We start from the raw sequence: 18815 nt of genomic DNA on the forward strand, positions 1-18815 counted from the left end.
CTATCCTGAGCTTAAAGCGGACTATGAGTAGTTAGCACCCTGATCACACACTGCTCTATGCCCTAATTCTGTATTGGCTGTTTGCTGCCTTTGTCTAGAGACTTAAGGTGAAAACCATCTTAGCTGAGGTGAAGGGCAGTGAAAAGTATAGCACAGTACTGAATGAGAAGTACACAGAAATATGAATTGATAAAAGAAAGGATCTCTCCATAACTATACAAGCTTCAGTTAAATTAACAGTTGTAGCCTTAGTTTTACTAATGATTGTATTTGGACATTAGTCTACAAAATAATTCACCTCCCATAGGAACAATGTTACAAGATGATTAAGTCTCCTCATTTCCCAGCCCTAACCTAGTAGGGATGCTTTTAATGATTGAAGACTGGGATGTGGGAAAGTCAGCGAGGAGAAAGTGACAGAGATCAAGTTCAGAAGTCCTTGAATCCAGAGTTGATGAAAGGCTGGGAGGTGAAGCACAGGGGTTCTGGGAGTCTAAGAAGTCAAATGACACTTTGGGGATCATCAATCACTATGAAGTTGATCCTTTACTGTGCCTTTCTGCCTCACACTGTCCCTTCCTATAACTTGTTACCTGCAGCTATGTACTCTGCCTTTGCAGGTGGATGAGAAAGTGGGGGCTCCTTCCCTCAACCCAGCCTTGCATTGCTGGAATAAAAAGCCTGAGTTCCCAAAGGTGGATCCATGGGCAGTCTCTGCAATGGGAGCAGTGCAAAGTGGAGAGGTAGGGAAAAAGCTTTGTAAACTGAAGCTCTGGAAGTCAGAAACCTCTCACGTTCAGCTTCTCTGATTACATAGCTCATCTTTCCTCCTCATCTAGACTGGATGTCCCACTGTCAGAGACAATGAACACATAAAACTTGATTGAAATATTTTAGGAAATAACACTACACAAGTAATTCAAAAGATATTAGACTTGAATTATCTTTAAAAGCCCGAGCAGTCCCTCTCACTCTCTCACTGTTTACATTAGGAGAACACAGATGCTCAGTTAACATCGTTTGCCTAAGGTGAGAAGACAGAGCTGAGGCTTGAATTAAGAGTCTCCAGAAACCCAGTCTCAAAGACAGTGTCCTCCTCTATTAAATGTCCACCTCTATACCCTTGTGCCGGACCAGGGCTAAGCATGAGGCACATACTCAATATAAATGGGTCAACTGACTTGTCTAAATGTAATCTGTGGGCTTTGAAGCCCTATTCAAATATACCTTTTTTTTTTTTTTTTTTTTAACTAAGATCGTTAGCAAGCAAATATCTTCAAGCAGCTTTTAATCAAGCTTTTAGTACTGTATATTACCTTCCCTTCTCAAACTAACTTAAACTCACTTTAATTCCACACTCACTGCATCATACTCAAAAGCATTGCTAATTTTTTTTTCTTTTTTTTTTTTTTAAATCTTTCTTTTGCCTCATGCTGTGCTAATTTAACCTCATTTTGGTAAACAAGAAAATGGTCCTTGTTTGACAGACTCTAGCTGCAGCAACTGCAGCTGGCCTATATGCAAACCAATTTTGTTCATTCTTTATCCTGGCAGGGAGCCCTGCCCTAGAATTGTTTTAGGGCTAATCAGCATTAAACCTGCGTCAGAAAGGTTGCTGAGAGCAGCCCTAGAGCAAGACCACAGCAACAAGACTCTTCAGGAAAGGGATGAAGACAAATGCAGCAGCTGTGTAGAAATCTATGGGAAGACTTTTGTTCATGAGAGTAAAAGTGGAGCCTAGCTTCTTTTCTGTGCTTTAGCACTTATCCTGTGGAAATGACTTCGAAAGGAGATATGGAAGAAAACGATGCACCAAATTGCTCCATTTCTTTCTTTCTGAGTGCTTGGTGATTAGCCAGAAAATGTTACTAACTTCAGATGGTAGCAAATGGTAAAGAAATTAAATGTGCATCCTCTGCTACTCTCTGAAGTTGAAAATACTGTATGACTCGTCTTCGGATATTCTTGTGAGTTAGCATGATTTTCTGTAAGATGAACCTGAGGTACAAGAAACAGATGTGCATAACACCTTGAGTAGATATAAACAACTCTGTCTAAAAACTCTGTTAATGGATAAATTTCTCAACAACAAATGATTAAATATTGGAGTGGTTTTCTTTCTACTCAAAAGAAGGCCACTACGCTTCCCTAAATGCCACCAGATCTGTGGGGCTCACACAGAAGTCAAAAAAGGACAGTCCATTTTTGTCTGATCACCGTAGTTCTTGAACATATGGTTGCTTTCTGTCTGCTCACTTAACTCTCATTAAATGACTAGTAAGTCAGTAACTCCAACAGTTAAGCATGTTCAGATTGTTTTTTTAATAACAGCTTTATTGAGCTATATTGCACATACCCTAATACCCACCCTTTTTTTTTTTTTTGAGATGGAGTCTCTGTCACCCAGGCTGGAATGCAGTGGCTCAGTCTCGGCTCACTGCAAGCTCTGCCTCCCAGGTTCATGCCATTCTCCTGCCTCAGTCTCCCGAGTAGCTGGGAATACGGGCACCCGCCACCATGCCCAGCTAATTTTTTGTATTTTTAGTAGAGACGGGGTTTCACCGTGTTAGCCAGGATGGTCTCAATCTCCTGACCTCATGATCCACCCGCCTTGGCCTCCCAAAGTGCTGGGGTTACAGGCGTGAGCCACCGCGCCCGGCCACACTCACCCTTTTAAAGTATACAATTCAGTGGTTTTAGTATATTTATAGAGTTGTGCAAGCATCACTACTACCTAATTTTAGAACATTTTCATCACCCCAAAAAGAAACCCTGCACCTCACCTTAGCAGAGAGACTTTTTGATATGGCAGCCAGCCCTGTTTCCTAGGTGTGTTTGTTACCGGTACAGGCACTTCTTGGCCTGTGTCAATTGGAACACTGCAAAAAAATTTTAGTGTTTAGACAATAAATGAAAACCCTCATAAAATGTTTTTCAAATAAGCTTTTTCTCTAGTCCAATCTTATTCATGTACCAGCTTGGAGATTTTCATTGTAGAAATAATTTATCTGCAGAAGAGTTAATAAACACTATCCAACTTACAGATTTCAAAATGAATTGTGATAACATCTACAAAAATCAGTTTCCTGTAGATAGTCTGCACTGAAGTTCTTACTAATAAAATCAACTATAGGGTGCTACAGAACTTTTTAACCTTGTTTCCAAAATATGGGAAGACAATTTAGCATTATTGCAGTTTCCAGGCACTTATAATGAATTAAAATGAAACAGTTGTTAATCATATGCAGCAAATCACTAGCTAGCATAGAAGTTAGGCAGCTAGCATAGAAACTAGGCAGATAATGGAACCGAAATAAACTTAGCAAAGAAAGCAATAGAAAGATAATGTGAGCCATATAAATAACTTAAATTTTTCTAGTAGCTACTTTTTTTTTTTTTTTTTTTGAGACTGAGTCTCGCTTTGTCTTCCAGGCTGGAGTACAGGGGTGCTATCTCGGCTTACTGCAACCTCCGCCTCCTGGGTTCAAGTGATTCTCCTGCCTCAGCCTCCCGAGTGGCTGGCACTACAGGCATGTGCCACTACGCCCGGCTAATTTTTGGTATTTTTAATAGAGACGGGGTTTCACTGTGTTAGCCAGGATGGTCTCGATCTCCTGACCTCATGATCCGCCCACCTTGGCCTCCCAAAGTGCTGGGATTACAGGTGTAGCTACATTTAAAAAATAGTTAAAAACAAAAACAAAACAGGAAAATTTCATTATAACAATAAATTTTACTTCTTGTAGCCAAAATAATGCTCCAACATGTAATAAATATACAAAAATTTTAGTGAGATTAAGTCTTTGAAATCTAGTGAGTATATTACATCTCCACTCATCTCATTTTGAACTAGTCAAATTTCAAATACTCAAGTCACATGTGGCTAAGTGGCTCTCATATCAAATAGCAGCACAGCCTTAGATCATTACAGGTTTTTTTTTTTCCCCCCCAATTACTCATAAGGGATTGCCTGGCTATAAGGATGCCAAGGAAAATAACGCTAATTGAATAAAATAGGTGTCAAAAACAATAGAAAAGGTTACATCACTGTTATGTATAGTAAGTTGAGAGATAAGGCATTAGAATTCCACTGTACATTCTGTGGGGTGTGCAGATAAAATTCTTTCTGTTTTTTAATACTTAGAGACAGGGTCTCACTGTGCTGCTCTGGCTGCACTCGAACTCCCGGGTTCAAGTGATCCACCTGCCTCAGCCTCCAGAGTAGCTTGGAAATACAGGCATACACCACTGCACCTGGCTACTCTATCAATACTTATTTTTGTAGACTGAACTGTACAGGGTTAACTAAAATTATAATTAGAAAGTCGGTGATTATATTTCAATTAAATTTAAGAAACAGTTTCATTTTTGTCTGTCCTATACAAGATGCCTACATAAAACAGAAACATGTGTGGGTTTTTTTTAGTGGCTTTTCTACTCCTGTATATCTAGTGTCAGTAAAGACCACTACCATCCATTCAAACCATTAAACCAAGGAATGATTCTTGCTTCCTCCTGCTTCCCCTAGCCCATTTAAATAACTGCCTGTGATGCTAAGTTCCTCTCCATCCCCATGCCTTAGTTTAGGTCCACATCATCTCTAGTCCAGACTACTTCAGGAACCTCCTACCTGTTCTCCCTATCGACCAGACTCCATACTATTGCCAAAATCATCTTCTTAATACGCTAATCTGATCATTACAATCCCCTGCATAAAATCTTTCAGTGGCTCTTTATGATTGGATAAAATTTCCTTAGCTTGTAATATAAATTTATATTTGGCCCTTGGCTACCTCTTCAATTCTATTTATTACCCTTCCTCTTCTCTCTCATGTTAGCTGTAGTAAATTATTTGCTGTCATATACTCACCCCTTTCTGCTTTTACAAATGTTTTCCCTCAGTTTAAGACATTCCCCTTCAATCCCTGCCCACTTAGCAAACATCTGCTCCTGGTGCAGTTACATTCTCAGTGAAACTTTCCCCATCTCCCACTAGGAAAAGTTAGATAAACACCTCTAAACTCCGATTTACAGCATCTATCACATTGTGCAGTAGAAAAGGCTAAACTGAGAGTCAATTACCTTTGGAAATTTTGTAGGAAAGCATGGCCATATCAGGAACTAAAATTTGCTGTACTCTGCAGTCCTTCCTAAATTCATGTACCTCCCTTTGAAAGCTGGACTGATCCCAATTTCATAGGTCAGGCAAATACCAGAGAGGTTCTAACTAGTTCAAAATTTAAAAACTACTAAAATTGCTATTATTATTATTGTTTTGAGACAAGGTCTGGCTCTATCACCCTGGCTGAAGAGCAGTGGCACGATTTAGCTCACTGCAACCTCTGCCTCCTGGGCTCAAGCCATCCTCCCCAGTTCAGGCTCCCAAGCAGTTGGGACTACAGGCACACACCACCATGCCTGGCTGACTTTGTATTTTTTGTCGAGATGAGGTTTCACCATTCTACCCTGGCTGGTCTCATTACTCGTGAGCTCAAGCGACACACCTGCCTGGCCTCATCCTGGGATTACAGGTGAGCCACTGCATACGGCCTTTTTTACTCTTTAACTCTCCAATAGCTTACTGCATTTGTTCAGTTCTTACCTGATCCCAGTAAAGTATCCAAGACAAAAACATCTAAATACCTTTCCTTTTTTAGGCAGGAGGGAGAGGGGCTTATATGCAGGCTTTGACTTCCAGTTTTATTGAGGGTGGCTTCATCCCTTAGAACAACTTTGTTGTTGTTCTCAGACCTACAGTGGTGCTGTGAAACTCCCAAGCATTGGGTTATAGGGGACCAATTTGGGACATTCCCTGAGAATGTTAGCATCCCCAGAATAGGAGGGAAGGTGAGATAAATGTGCCTTTTTTTTTTTTTTTTAAAAGAAAAAGCTTCACTCTCACCCAGGCTGAAGTGCAGCGGCGTGATCTCAGCTCACTGCGCCCTTCGCCTCCCAGTTTGAAGCAATCATCCCGCCCGAACTTCCCAAGAAACTGAGATTACAGGCATGCACCACCACACCTGGTTAATTTTTGTATTTTTAGTAGAGATGGGGTTTTGCCATGTTGGCCAGGCTGGTCTCAAACTCCTGGCCTCAAGTGATCTGCCTGCCTTGGCCTTCCAAAGTGTTGGGATTACAGGTGTGAGCCACCACACCTGGCCTATTCTTGCAATTTTGGAAGATTTAGGGGGCTGGCAGGAGATAAGACTGAGATTGTTTAGGCCATGCTGTTGCTGACACAACCCCGGCACTTAAATGGGAATGCAGTGGCCTAAGTGTAAGGCAACATATCTCTCAACCATTTCACCAAAACAAAACAAAACACAAAAAACATTTCTGAGTGAATGTCTGGCCATCTTAGTAGCATCTTATTAATCTGTTTTGACATTATCCTAAAAATAAGCTTTTCCTCAAAAAAAAAAAAAAGAGTTGTACAACACTGTGAATGTATTAAATGCCATTAAATTGTACACTTCAGAATGGTTAATTTTATGTTATACAAATTTTGCCTCGATTTTTAAAAATGAAAAAAAGAGTATATGACAAGAAGGGTTACTATAGGATTACCAAAGCCATTACATTTTCCCTCATTTGTATGTACATGACACACTGGTTCTATAACGTTGCCCAAGAATAGATCTTGAATCCTAAGACTGCTGCGATGGGGCTCTGAGAGAAGAGATTATAATGTCAGAATACTTAGCTCCTAGGATGTGATTAAGTTTATTTGGTTCATCACTAAAGTGGTATCATAGCATTCTTTCTACCATAGTAAAGGAAATGAATCCTAATTAACATCTGTAATAGCTCAGTGGGCCTCTTTGTCTTTTAAGTGAAAACTACTGAGCCCCTTTGTTTTTGGATCATGTCATAGAAACATTGGTGGTACAATTCAAGTGGTGAGGAATCAATTAATGCATGGAATAAAAAAAGAGCTGAAAAGACAGTAGTAAACATAGGGCTAATTTATGAATTATCATATTTTTAATGAAATTACCTTTTATTAGGAAACTCTAAGAGGTCTATTTCTCTCCTTTTGAATTTGGGCTTGCCTTGTGACCAGCAGAATATGGCAGAAATGTCACTGTGACAGTCCTAGGTCCAGCCCTTAAGAAAGTCCTGGCAGCTCCTATTGTTTCTATCTTATAATTCATTTAAGAAGCCTGGTTGGGACGGGCATGGTGGTTCACACCTGTAATCCCAGCACCTTGGGAGGTGCAGGTGGGCAGATCACAGGTCAGGAGTTCAAGACCAGTCTGGCCAACATGGTGAAACCCCATCTCTACTAAATATACAAAAAATTAGCTGGGTGTGGTGGCACACACCTGTAATCCCAACTACTCGGGAGACTGAGGCAGGAGAATCGCTTGAACCCAGGAGGCGGAGGTTGTAGTGAGCCAAGATCATGTCATTGCACTCCAGCCTGGGTGACAGGGCGAGACTCTGTCTTAACAAAAAAAAAAAAAAAAGAAGAAAAAAAAAATTCAGAAGCCTGGGCTAACCTAGAATAATAAGAATGACATGTAGAAGTGGGGAGAGGCCTGTCTGAGCCCCAGACATTACAGTCACCCAAGTCAAACGACAGAAGATATTGTGAAAATCCAGCCACATTAGTTACCCCAGCTGACACCATGTGAAGCAGAACGTCATGAGAATTTGCATTTGATAAATCAGAATTTTAAGAAATAGTATCTCACTGGTGATTTAAGCCACTGTTTGGAGTAATCAGTGAAACCTCAACAGATAACTGATATATCCCACACATTTCTTAACCAATTTTCAAGTAGAACCATAGATTTAGAATTAGAATTGTATCTCTGCTAGTTAAACTGACGATCACTCTGATCCCAAAGAATCCTTTTTTTTTTTTTTCTTTTTCCTGAAACGGAGTCTTGCGCTGTCCCCCAGACTACAGCGCAGTGGCACAATCTCAGCTCACTGCAACCTCCGCCTCCTGGGTTCAAGCAATTCTCCTGTCACAATTCTTCTGTCTCAGCCTCCTGAGTAGCTGGGATTACAGGCACATGCTGCCGCATCTGGCTAATTTATTTTGTATTTTAGTAGAGATGGGGTTTCATCATGTTGCTGCCCAGGCTGGTCTCAAACTCCTGAGCTCAGGCATTCTGCACGCCTCAGCCTCCCAAAATGCTAGGATTACAGGCCCGAGCCACCGCGCCCAGCCAAACTTTTTCATTTTTGTCAGCCTAGTCATATTATTGAATTATACTGAGCTTGGAGTCAATTAATTCATTTTAAAGCCAATATATAACTATATGCCAAGTATATACTAGGAACTAGAAATACAATGAGTATACTGCTGCCCTCAAAGACTATGAAATTCCATGAGGAAGACAAACAAATAAACAACTAGAATAGTGAAATAAGTTTTCTGAAAGAGGCATCTACAGTGTGATGACACAACATAGCAGAACAGTACTTAACCTGGAATATATAGAAGCTTTCCTAACCAATCCCCCACAACAACATGGACTCAACAACTGCTTTGTTTCCCTTATAATACATAATAGCTCGTGTCCACAGTGGACCAAATGCTCATGGCAGTGAACTTCTGCTTCCTCTACTTGGATTTGCTTACCAAGAGCTACTCCTAACCTGTTTAAGCAGTTGTACATGATACCGAATTAATAACTTAATTAATTTTAAATAAACCTATGAGGCTGGATGTGGTGGCTCCTGACTATAATCCCAGCACTTTGGGAGGCCAAGGTGGGGTTTTTGTAAGAAAGACCACAAAATACTAGTCAGTAAATTCTTACTCAATGTGATGCGGGGTTCACAAGTCCCACCTCCTACTCCAAAAAGAAAAAGCCTTGGTCCTAAAACAAAGGTTGATGAAAACACACATACATGGTAAGAATGTTTAAAATATGCATGCGACCTTTTCTTTATAGTTTATCAGGCTTTTCATTAGTTGGTATGGACTACAGTGGAAAAATACACTTCAACTGCAACAGTCTCAGAAGAGAGAAATAAGAATGCCAGGGGGGAAATTCAGGCTGCTGTTGTATGAGGGATGACCAATGATCAAAACATAAGTCTTGGCCTGGGTGGTGGCTCATGCCTGTAATCTCAGCACTTTGGAAGGATGAGGAGGGAGGATCACTTGAGGCCAGGAGCTGGAGACCAGCCTGGGCAACATGGTTAAACCCAGTCTCTACTAAAAATACAAAAATTAGCTATGTGTGGTACACACGCCTGTAGTCCCAGTTACTTGGGGGGCTGAGGAAGGAGAATCGCTTGAACCTGGGAGGCAGAGGTTGCAGTGACCCGAGACTGTGCCACTGCACTCCAGCCTGGGCGACAGAGTGAGACTCTGTCTCAAAAAATAAGTAAAACTGAAAATAAATAAATAAAACGTATCTAAAAAGATGGAAGCTGAAAAGGACTATGACCCAATCCAGTAAAATCATCAATAGCATAAACAAAGTAGACCCGGATTTGTTTATCAAATGCTAAAAGGCTGGAATAAAGGCAGCCTTTAACAAGGCAGGGTTTTTTTGTTTTGTTTTGTTTTTTGAAACAGAGCCTTGCTCTGTTGCCCAAGCTGGAATGCAGTGGCACAATCTTGGCTCACTGCAACCTCCCGGTTCAAGCGATTCTCCTGCCTCAGCCTATCTGCCACCAATCTCCCCAAACCCTCCACATCCACAGCTGGGACTACAGGTGTGCACCACCACACCTGGCTAGTTTTTTTATATTTTTAGTAGAGACGGGGTTTCACCATGTTGGCCAGGCTGGTTTCAAACCTCTGACCTCAAATAATACACCTGCTTTGGCCTCCCAAAGTGCTGGCATTACAGGAATGAGCCACCATGCTGCGCCATAAGACAGGTTTTTACTGGTACAAAATCATCCTTACTAGAAAATAAGCTCTATGAAAAGCAAGGACTTTGTCTATTTTTGCTCACTGATCTGTTCCTCTCACTAACAGGGCCTAGAAGGCCTGGAATAAATAAAGACCCTAAATAATTATTTAAAAGTTGAAAGAATCAATTGAATGACCTAGCCACGATACTCTCTGACATTTACAAAGGAAGGAATATCCTTGAAAATTAAGAAAAAACAAAAACAAAAGAAAACCCAAAAGCAAAGAAAAACCAAAACAACAACAAAAAAAAAAAAAAAAAAAAAGAAAGAAAGAAAGAAAGAAAGAAAGAAAGAAAGAAAGAAAGAAAGAAAGAAAGAAAGAAAGAAAGAAAGAAAGAAAGAAAGAAAGAAATTTGAGCAAGGTAAGCTTAGGATAAGCAGAGGACAGTGTGACTTGACACATCAACTTAGAGACCCAGTTTTCTATAGCATTCTCTTAATTCCCATTATCTGAGAACCCTACTCTCTATTTTACTGATTCTCTCACCATTTCTCAGGCCTTTGTCCCTGTTCTCTTGCTCCCTTCCATTCCCCATTCTTCCTCTACTAAAATTATATGCTCAAGATAACATCTACAAATGACCAATAGGCACATGAAAAGATGCAACATCATTAGTCATTAGGGAAATACAAACTGAAACCACAATTCCACTTCACACCCACTTGCATGACTAAAATAGAAAAGACAGACATTAACACATGTTGGCTTGGATGTAACGAAATTGGAAACCTCATCCATTGCTGGTGGAAATGTAAAAGAAAAACTGCTTTGAAAAATAATCTGCTAATTCTTCAAGTGGTTAAACATAGTATTACCCAACATTAATGAAAACATATGTCTGTCCATGCAGAAATCTGAATGTTCATAGCAGCATTATTCATAATAGCCCAAAAGCAGAAACAACCTAAATCTCCATCAACTGATGAATGAAAAACCAAAACATAATTCTATAAAATAGAATATCTGGCAATAAATAGGAATGAAGTACTGATAGGTGCTACAATGTGGATGAATCTTGAAAATGTTATGCAAAGTGAAAGATGTCAGACACATACTGTACAATGCTAATTATATGAAATACAAGAATAGGCAAGTTTACAGAGATATAAAGAATATTTGTTGCCAGGAGCTGAGTGAAGGGGAGAATGGTGAGTGAACACAGGTATGGTGTTTCTTTTGTGGCTGATGAAGATGTTCTAAAATTTATTGTGGGATGGTTGCACAACTCTGTGAATATATGCATAGGCAATTGAATTGTTTGTTTTAAATGGTGCACTTGATATGTATACATTAATAATATCTCAGTAAAGCCATTTTAAAAAATTATATGAGGTCAGGCATGGTGGCTCACACTATAATCCCAGAACTTTCGGAGGCCAAGATGGGTGGATTGGCTTGAGCTCAGGAGCTCAAGACCAGCCTGGGCAGCTTGGAGAAACCCCTTCTCCACAGGAAAAAAAAAAAAAAAAAAATAGCCAGGTGTGGTAGCAAGTGTCTGTGGTCCCAGCTACTCTGGAGGCTGAGGTGGGAGAATCACTTAAGCCCAGGAGGCAGAGGTTGCAGTGAGCTGAGATTGCACCATTGCACTCCAGTCTGGGCAGTGGAAGTGAAACCCTGTCTCAAATAAATTTTTCTTTTTTTTTTAATTATACTTTATGTTCTAGGGTACATGTGCACAATGTGCAGGTTTATTACATATGTATATATGTGCCATGTTGGTGTGCTGCACCCATTAACTTGTCATTTACATTAGGTATATCTCCTAATGCTATCCCTCCCCCCTCCCCCCACCCCACAACAGGCCCCGGTGTGTGATGTTCCCCTTCCTGTGTACAAGTGATCTCATTGCTCAATTCCCACCTATGAGTGAGAACACGTGGTATTTGGTTTTCTCTTCTTGCGAAAGTTTGCTGAGAATGATAGTTTCCAGCTGCATCCATGTCCCTACAAAGGACACGAACTCATCCTTTTTTATGGCTGCATAGTATTCCATAGTGTGTATATGCCACATTTTCTTAATCCAGTCTGTCATTGATGGACATTTGGGTTGGTTCCAAGTCTTTGCTATTGTGAATAGTGCCGCAATAAACATACGTGTGCATGTGTCTTTATAGCAGCATGATTTATAATCCTTTGGGTATATACCCAGTAATGGGAGGGCTGGGTCAAATAGTATTTCTAGTTCTAGATCCTTGAGGAATCACCACACTGTCTTCCACAACGGTTGAACTAGTTTACAGTCCCACCAACAGTGTAAAAGTGTTCCTATTTCTCCACATCCTCTCCAGCACCTGTTATTTCCTGACTTTTAATGATTGCCATTCTAACTGGTGTGAGATGGTATCTCATTGTGGTTTTGATTTGCATTTCTCTGATGGCTAGTGATGATGAGCATTTTTCATGTGTCTGTTGGCTGCATAAATGTCTTCTTTTGAGAAGTGTCTGTTCATATCCTTTGCCCACTTTTTGATGGGGTTGTTTTTTTCTTGTAAATTTGTTTGAGTTCTTTGTAGGTTCTGGATATTAGCCCTTTGTCAGATGAGTAGATTGCAAAATTTTTCTCCCATTCTGTAGGTTGCCTGTTCACTCTGATGGTAGTTTCTTTTGTTGTGCAGAAGCTCTTTAGTTTAATTAGATCCCATTTGTCAATTTTGGCTTTTGTTGCCATTGCTTTTGGTGTTTTAGACATGAAGTCCTCGCCCATGCCTATGTCCTGAATGGTACTGCCTAGGTTTTCTTCTAGGGTTTTTATGGTTTTAGGTCTAACATTTAAGTCTCTAATCCATCTTGAATTAATTTTCGTATAAGGAGTAAGGAAGGGATCCAGTTTCAGCTTTCTACTTATGGCTAGCCAATTTTCCCAGCACCATTTATTAAATAGGGAATCCTTTTCCCATTTCCTGTTTTTGTCAGGTTTGTCAAAGATCAGATGGTTGTAGATGTGTGGTATTATTTCTGAGGGCTCTGTTCTGTTCCACTGGTCTATATCTCTGTTTTGGTACCAGTATCATGCTGTTTTGGTTACTGTAGCCTTGTAGTATAGTTTGAAGTCAGGTAGCGCGATGCCTCCAGCTTTGTTCTTTTGACTTAGGATTGTCTTGGCAATGCGGGCTCTTTTTTGGTTCCATATGAACTTTAAAGTAGTTTTTTCCAATTCTGTGAAGAAAGTCATTGGTAGCTTAACGGGGATGGCACTGCATCTATAAATTACCTTGGGCAATATGGCCATTTTCACGATATCGACTCTTCCTATCCATGAGCATGAATGTTCTTCCATGTGTTTGTGTCCTCTTTTATTTCACTAAGCAGTGGTTTGTAGTTCTCCTTGAAGAGGTCCTTCACATCCCTTATAAGTTGGATTCCTAGGTATTTTATTCTCTTTGAAGCAATTGTGAATGGGAGTTCATTCATGATTTGGCTCTGTCTGTTACTGGTGTATAAGAATGCTTGTGATTTTTGCACATTGATTTTGTATCCTGAGACTTTGCTGAAGTTGCTTATCAGCTTGAGGAGATTTCAAATAAAATTTTTAAAAAATTCTATTAATACTTGAAGGGCAAGTTTAAATGTGATCTTCTCCCTATTTCTCACCTCACTCAGTTAACATTAATAATTTCATTTGTGCTATCAAACCAGTTGTTATTATAATCTGTTAGTTATATATTACCTATATTAGAACCCAGGCTAGTAAAAAAACTTATTCAAATTTCTTTACATCCCCCTTCACAAGGAGGAGTTCCATACAGTTCATTACACAGGGTAGGTACCTAACACATCTTGATTTTGCTACAGAAATAATTACATTTACCCATTAAAATGTCACAAACAGTTAATGGTTATGCTAGGATTCACTTCTTCAAATGACAACATGAACAGGATTGGGAAGCTCTGATGGCAGAAGAGAAGAGACTAGATAAACTCTGCATTTGACCCAGAAAATATGTCAAATCCTGTGATCACGTATAAAGTTCAACAACGCCCTGTGGCTATATATTCTAGTGCTCCTAAGTTTTACCTTTCTTTCCTTTAGAAATATTCACATGATGTGAATGCTGAGGCATAAATAAACAAAAGAAATATTCACTTAAGCAAATAATCCACAAGAATCTTTCAAGAAGTAGTCTCTGCACAGATTAGGGGAGACTAAAGAGACGTAACTAAATGCAATGTGGGCCGGGCATGGTGGCTCATGCCTGTAATCCCAGCACTTTGGGAGGCCAAGGCAGGCGGATCAACTGAGGTTGGGAGTTCGAGACCAGCCTGAACAACATGGAGAAACCCTGTCTCTACTAAAAATACAAAATTAGCTGGGTGTGGTGGCACATGCCTGTAATCCCAGCTACTAGGGAGGCTGAGGCAGGAGATTCACTTGAACCTGGGAGGTGGAGGTTGCGGTGAGCCAAGATCGTGCCATTGCACTCTAGCCTGGGCAACAACAGCAAAACTCCGTCCCAAAAAAAAAATGCAATGTGGGATCCTGGATTGGACAGTGGAACAGAAAAAGGGTATTAGTGGAAAAATTCGTGAAATCCAAGTGAAGCCTGGAGTTTAGTTAGTAGTATTACCCCAATGTTAATTTCTTAGTTTTGATAAATGTACATTGGTTATGTGAAATGTTAACACTTGGACAAACTGGGTGAAGGGCAAACAGGAATTCTACACCGTCTTTGGAACTCTTCTGCACATCCAAAGTTATTTTGAAACACAGTTGTGACTCTACTGTGAATTAAGGCAAAGAAGGATATATTCATCCTGAAGTATTTGCATATTCATCCATTCAACAAATTATTTTGTGCCTGCTATGAACATAACATCATGGGATGACTCTGGGAACAAAACAAAGATTCCTGCCACCATGGTGCTTACAGTTCAGTAGAGAAAGCAGGCAATAAACAATAAACATAGTAAGTTACACGGTATGAGAGAGGATAATATGGAAAAACACAACAGTAAAGCAGCATTGAGGGATCGGCAGTGGGAAGCCGGTGGAGAATCACAATATTAAAAATAGTCATTTGGAAAGGACTCACTGACACAAGGCATTTAAGCAGACATGAAGGAGGTGAGACAGTGAGCCAAAAGATACATGGGGGGAAGAGCTTTCCAGACAACCAGAACAGCTAAGGCAAAGGTCATAAGACAGGAGCATGCTCAGACTGGGAAATGGCAAGACAAAAGCAATACAATTAGTGAAGGGGAGAGAAAGCTCCAGAGGTTACGGGTGGTCAGATCATATGAGGGATCTGGCTTTTCCTCTGAACAAATGGGAGGCCACTGGAGACTTTTGAACAGAGGAATGCCGTGCTTCGACTTAATGCTTTAAAAGAATCACTCCAGGCAGGGCGCAGTGGCTCAAGCCTATAAGCCCAGCACTCTGGGAGGCCGAGGCGGGCCTAAAAATACAAAAATTAGCTGGGCGTGGTGGCCCGCGCCTGTAATCCCAGCTACTTGGGAGGCTGAGGCAGGAGAATTGCTTTAACCCGAGAGGCAGAAGTTGCAGTGAGCTGAGATCGTGCCACTGCACTCTAGCCTGGGTGACAGAGCAAGACTCCATCTGGGAAAAAGAAAAAAAAAAAATCACTCTGGCAGTTGTATTAATAATATGCTTTATGCAACATCACCTACATGGTATTCTTGGAAAAAATGTTTAACATGAATCTAATTATGAGGAAACAATCAGATAATTCCACAACATGGGATAGTCTGCAAGACAATATTCCCAGACTCTTTAAATTAAAAACAGTCAGTGTCATGAAAAACAAAAAAGGTGAGGGGGATTATTTTAGATTAACAAGGTCATAAAACCCAAACACAATGAACAACCTTGATTGAAATCCTAAACAGGGGAATGTATTAATTTCCAATGGCTGCTGTAACAAATGACCTCAAACGATATGGCTTGAAATTTATTCTTTCAAGGTTCTGGAGGTCAGAAGTCAGAAATCAGTATTACTGGTCTGAAATCAAGGTGTCAGAGAGGCCGAACTCCCTCCAGAGGGTCTAGGGGAAAATTCATTTCTTGTTTCTTCCAAATTCTGGTTGCTATGGGCATTCCTTGGCTTACAGATGCCTCTCTCTAAACTCTGCCTCTGTCTTCACGTCACCTCCTCCTGTGTGCGTCAAATCTCTCTTTGCCTCTCTCTAGAATGGTACATATGATAGCATTTAGAGCCAACCAGGATAATCTCCGCATCTCAACATCCTGAATCACATCTGTAAAGATATTGTTTTCCAAATAACATTAACATTCAGGTTCCAGGTATTAGGACCTAACATTTAATCTACCTAATAGGTAAAAAAGTATCTCTGACCAAGGTGGTAGCAGTGGAGATAGTGAGAATGTATTTGAATTCTGGATATATTTGGAAGGGTGAGGCAACAATACTAACAGACTAAACATGAAGTAAGAGAGAAAGAGAGGAATAAAGAAAGGGTGCAAGGCTTTTGAGAGACTGCACTGTCAACTGACAAGAGGAAGATTACATTTCTGAGGAAACAACAGGAATCCAGTTTTGAACATACTGATTTTGGGATGCCAATTCAAACTGGAGATGTTAAGACAGCAGTCAGATATATTTAAGTCTGGATTTCAGGAGAGAAGTCTGGGCTGGAGAGGTAGATTTAGGACTTATCTGTAAAGAGATGATATTGGATCATATTAAAGTCATGAGGGGGTTGGGCGCGGTGGCTCACGCCTGTCATCCCAGCACTTTGGGAGGCTGAGGTGGGTGGATCATGAGGTCAGGAGATCAATACCATCCTGGCTGACACAGTGAAACCCCGTCTCTACTAAAAATGCAAAAAACTAGCTGGGTGTGGTGGCGGGCGCCTGTAGTCCCTGCTACTCGGGAGGCTGAGGCAGGAGAATGGCGAGAACCCGGGAGGCGGAGGTTGCCAGTGAGCCGAGATTGTGCCACTGCACTCCAGCCTGGGCGACAGAGCAAGACTCCATCTCAAAAAAAAAAAAAAAGTCACGAGGGTTGGGCACGGTAGCTCACACCTGTAATCCCAGCACTTTAGGAGGCTGAGGCAGGCGACCACCTGAGGTCAGGAGTTCAAGACCACCCTGGCCAACATGGCGAAACCCTGTCTCTACTAAAAAATACAAAAATTAGCCTGGCATGGTAGCGGGTGCCTGTAATCCCAGCTACTCAGGAAGCTAAGGTAGGGTGAATTGCTTGAACCCAGGAGGCAGAGGTTGCAGTGAGCTGAGATCGCGCCACTATACTCCAGCCTGGGTGACAGAGCAAGACTCTGTCTCAAAAAAAAAAAAAAAAAGTCATGAGGTATTGGATGAGATAACCAAGGGAGATAATGACACCAATCTATGAAATCACAAGATGCCTGACAGGGCAGAAAAAAACTAGAGAAAATCTTATAACCTCAGTCATCCTAAGACTGAATGGATCCAGCAGTTCTTTAACCAAACTGCATCCAAAGGAGTCCACAGCACTCAAAGATCTTGGAAGATTTTCTGGTTCCCCTCAATTTAAAAATGTATGCAGCTAATCAAATGGCAGGTCCAGGATCCCTGAGATAGGAAACTTAGAACCAATATTCCACTTAAACATTCCACAAAAGCATTCCAAGTCCTACCAAAATAATTCAACAGCTATCACTCAAGAAAACATCCTTTAGGTTGGGCGCAGTGGCTCACACCTCACTTTGCAAGACCAAGGTGGGTGGATGGCTTGAGCCCAGGAGTTCGAAACCAGCCTAGGCAACATGGTGAAACCCCATCTCTACCAAAAATACAAAAATTGGCCAGTCTCATAGCCCGGTCTCAAAATAAATAAATTAAAAATTAAAAATAATTTTAAAAAAATCCTTTAAAAAATACCCAACACAAAATCATTTTATTAAGAATCTCTTACATTTTTAAAACATAGATAAAAACTGCTATAAATGCCATACAAATAGCCATTGCTTAAAATTCTGCATTCTCCCAAAAACCCACTTAGCACAACTGCATTTTTTTATTTTATTACTGGCTTCTAGAAGGATCTAGAAACTTTGTGTTATACAAATTAAACACTATAGCACTATAAATCAATTTTAATGAAACTGAATACAACTGGACATGTTAACTAAACGACAATATACTAGTCACATATCTAAAGAGGAGCAACATTTTTCAAAAACAATATATGCGGCCGGGCGCGGTGGCTCATGCCTGTAATCCCAGCACTTTGGGAGGCTAAAGCAGGAGGATCACTTGAAGTCAGGAGTTCGAGACCAGCCTGGCCAACATGGTGAACCCTGTCACTACTAAAAATACAAAAATTAGCTGGGCATGGTGGCACACGACTGCAGTCCCAGCTACTTGAGAGGCTGAGGCAGGAGAATGGCTTGAACCCGGGAGGGGGAGGTTGCAGTGAGCCAAGATTGTGCCATTGCACTCCAGCCTGGGTGACAGAGCGAGACTCTGTCTCAAAAAAAAATAAAAATAAAAACAATATATGAATCAGTTTCAGGATTATTTGTGAAAAGTGAAACACTGTGTACGATATTTTGAATATACAAACATTTTTCTAGAAAGAAGGTTCAAAACATTTTATTATATTCTCAATGGGATCCATTATTCCAACATAGTTTAAAACTCTCAGGTTTGAATTAACATTGCTAAATACCTGAAAATGAAAATAAACCATAGTTGAATATGTCAGAATTGAAAAAAATTAAATATTAAAAATAGAACACACATTTTCCCACTCTTTAAAAATAATTATACTAAACAAAGAAGGGAAATTTGGCAAGTTAAAGCCATGTTCAGACATAAAGAAAATTATTGAAGGAAAAGAGTCTCTAAAGAATTTCCTTAACAAAATAAGTACATTTACTTCTGAAAGCTTTAAGCCTTAGAGGAACCCAAGCCTGGGATCTCAAGTGTAAGTTGCTGCTATCAAAGTTGCCAGTGAGGTAATCA

General features: G+C 40.4%; 1 protein-coding gene across 6 annotated transcripts in view; it reads right to left on the reverse strand.

The window, feature by feature from the left end:
- The window catches only part of DENND5B (DENN domain containing 5B), a 220707-nt gene that overhangs the window by 151815 nt on the left and 50077 nt on the right, over positions 1–18815 (reverse strand). For 2 of the 6 annotated variants that reach the window (XM_031650407.1, XM_031650405.1), the window contains exon 1: positions 2784–3409. The exons of 3 other annotated variants lie outside the window; for them this stretch is intronic. The gene's annotated coding sequence lies outside the window, so the exon portion shown is untranslated. Of the gene's footprint in view, positions 1–2783; positions 3410–18815 lie in introns of those variants that run through there. One more of the 6 variants, XM_031650408.1, reaches the window with a different exon arrangement.

This window comes from Papio anubis, chromosome 9 (genome assembly GCF_008728515.1).
Source record: "Papio anubis isolate 15944 chromosome 9, Panubis1.0, whole genome shotgun sequence".
Taxonomy (NCBI): Eukaryota; Metazoa; Chordata; class Mammalia; order Primates; family Cercopithecidae; genus Papio; species Papio anubis.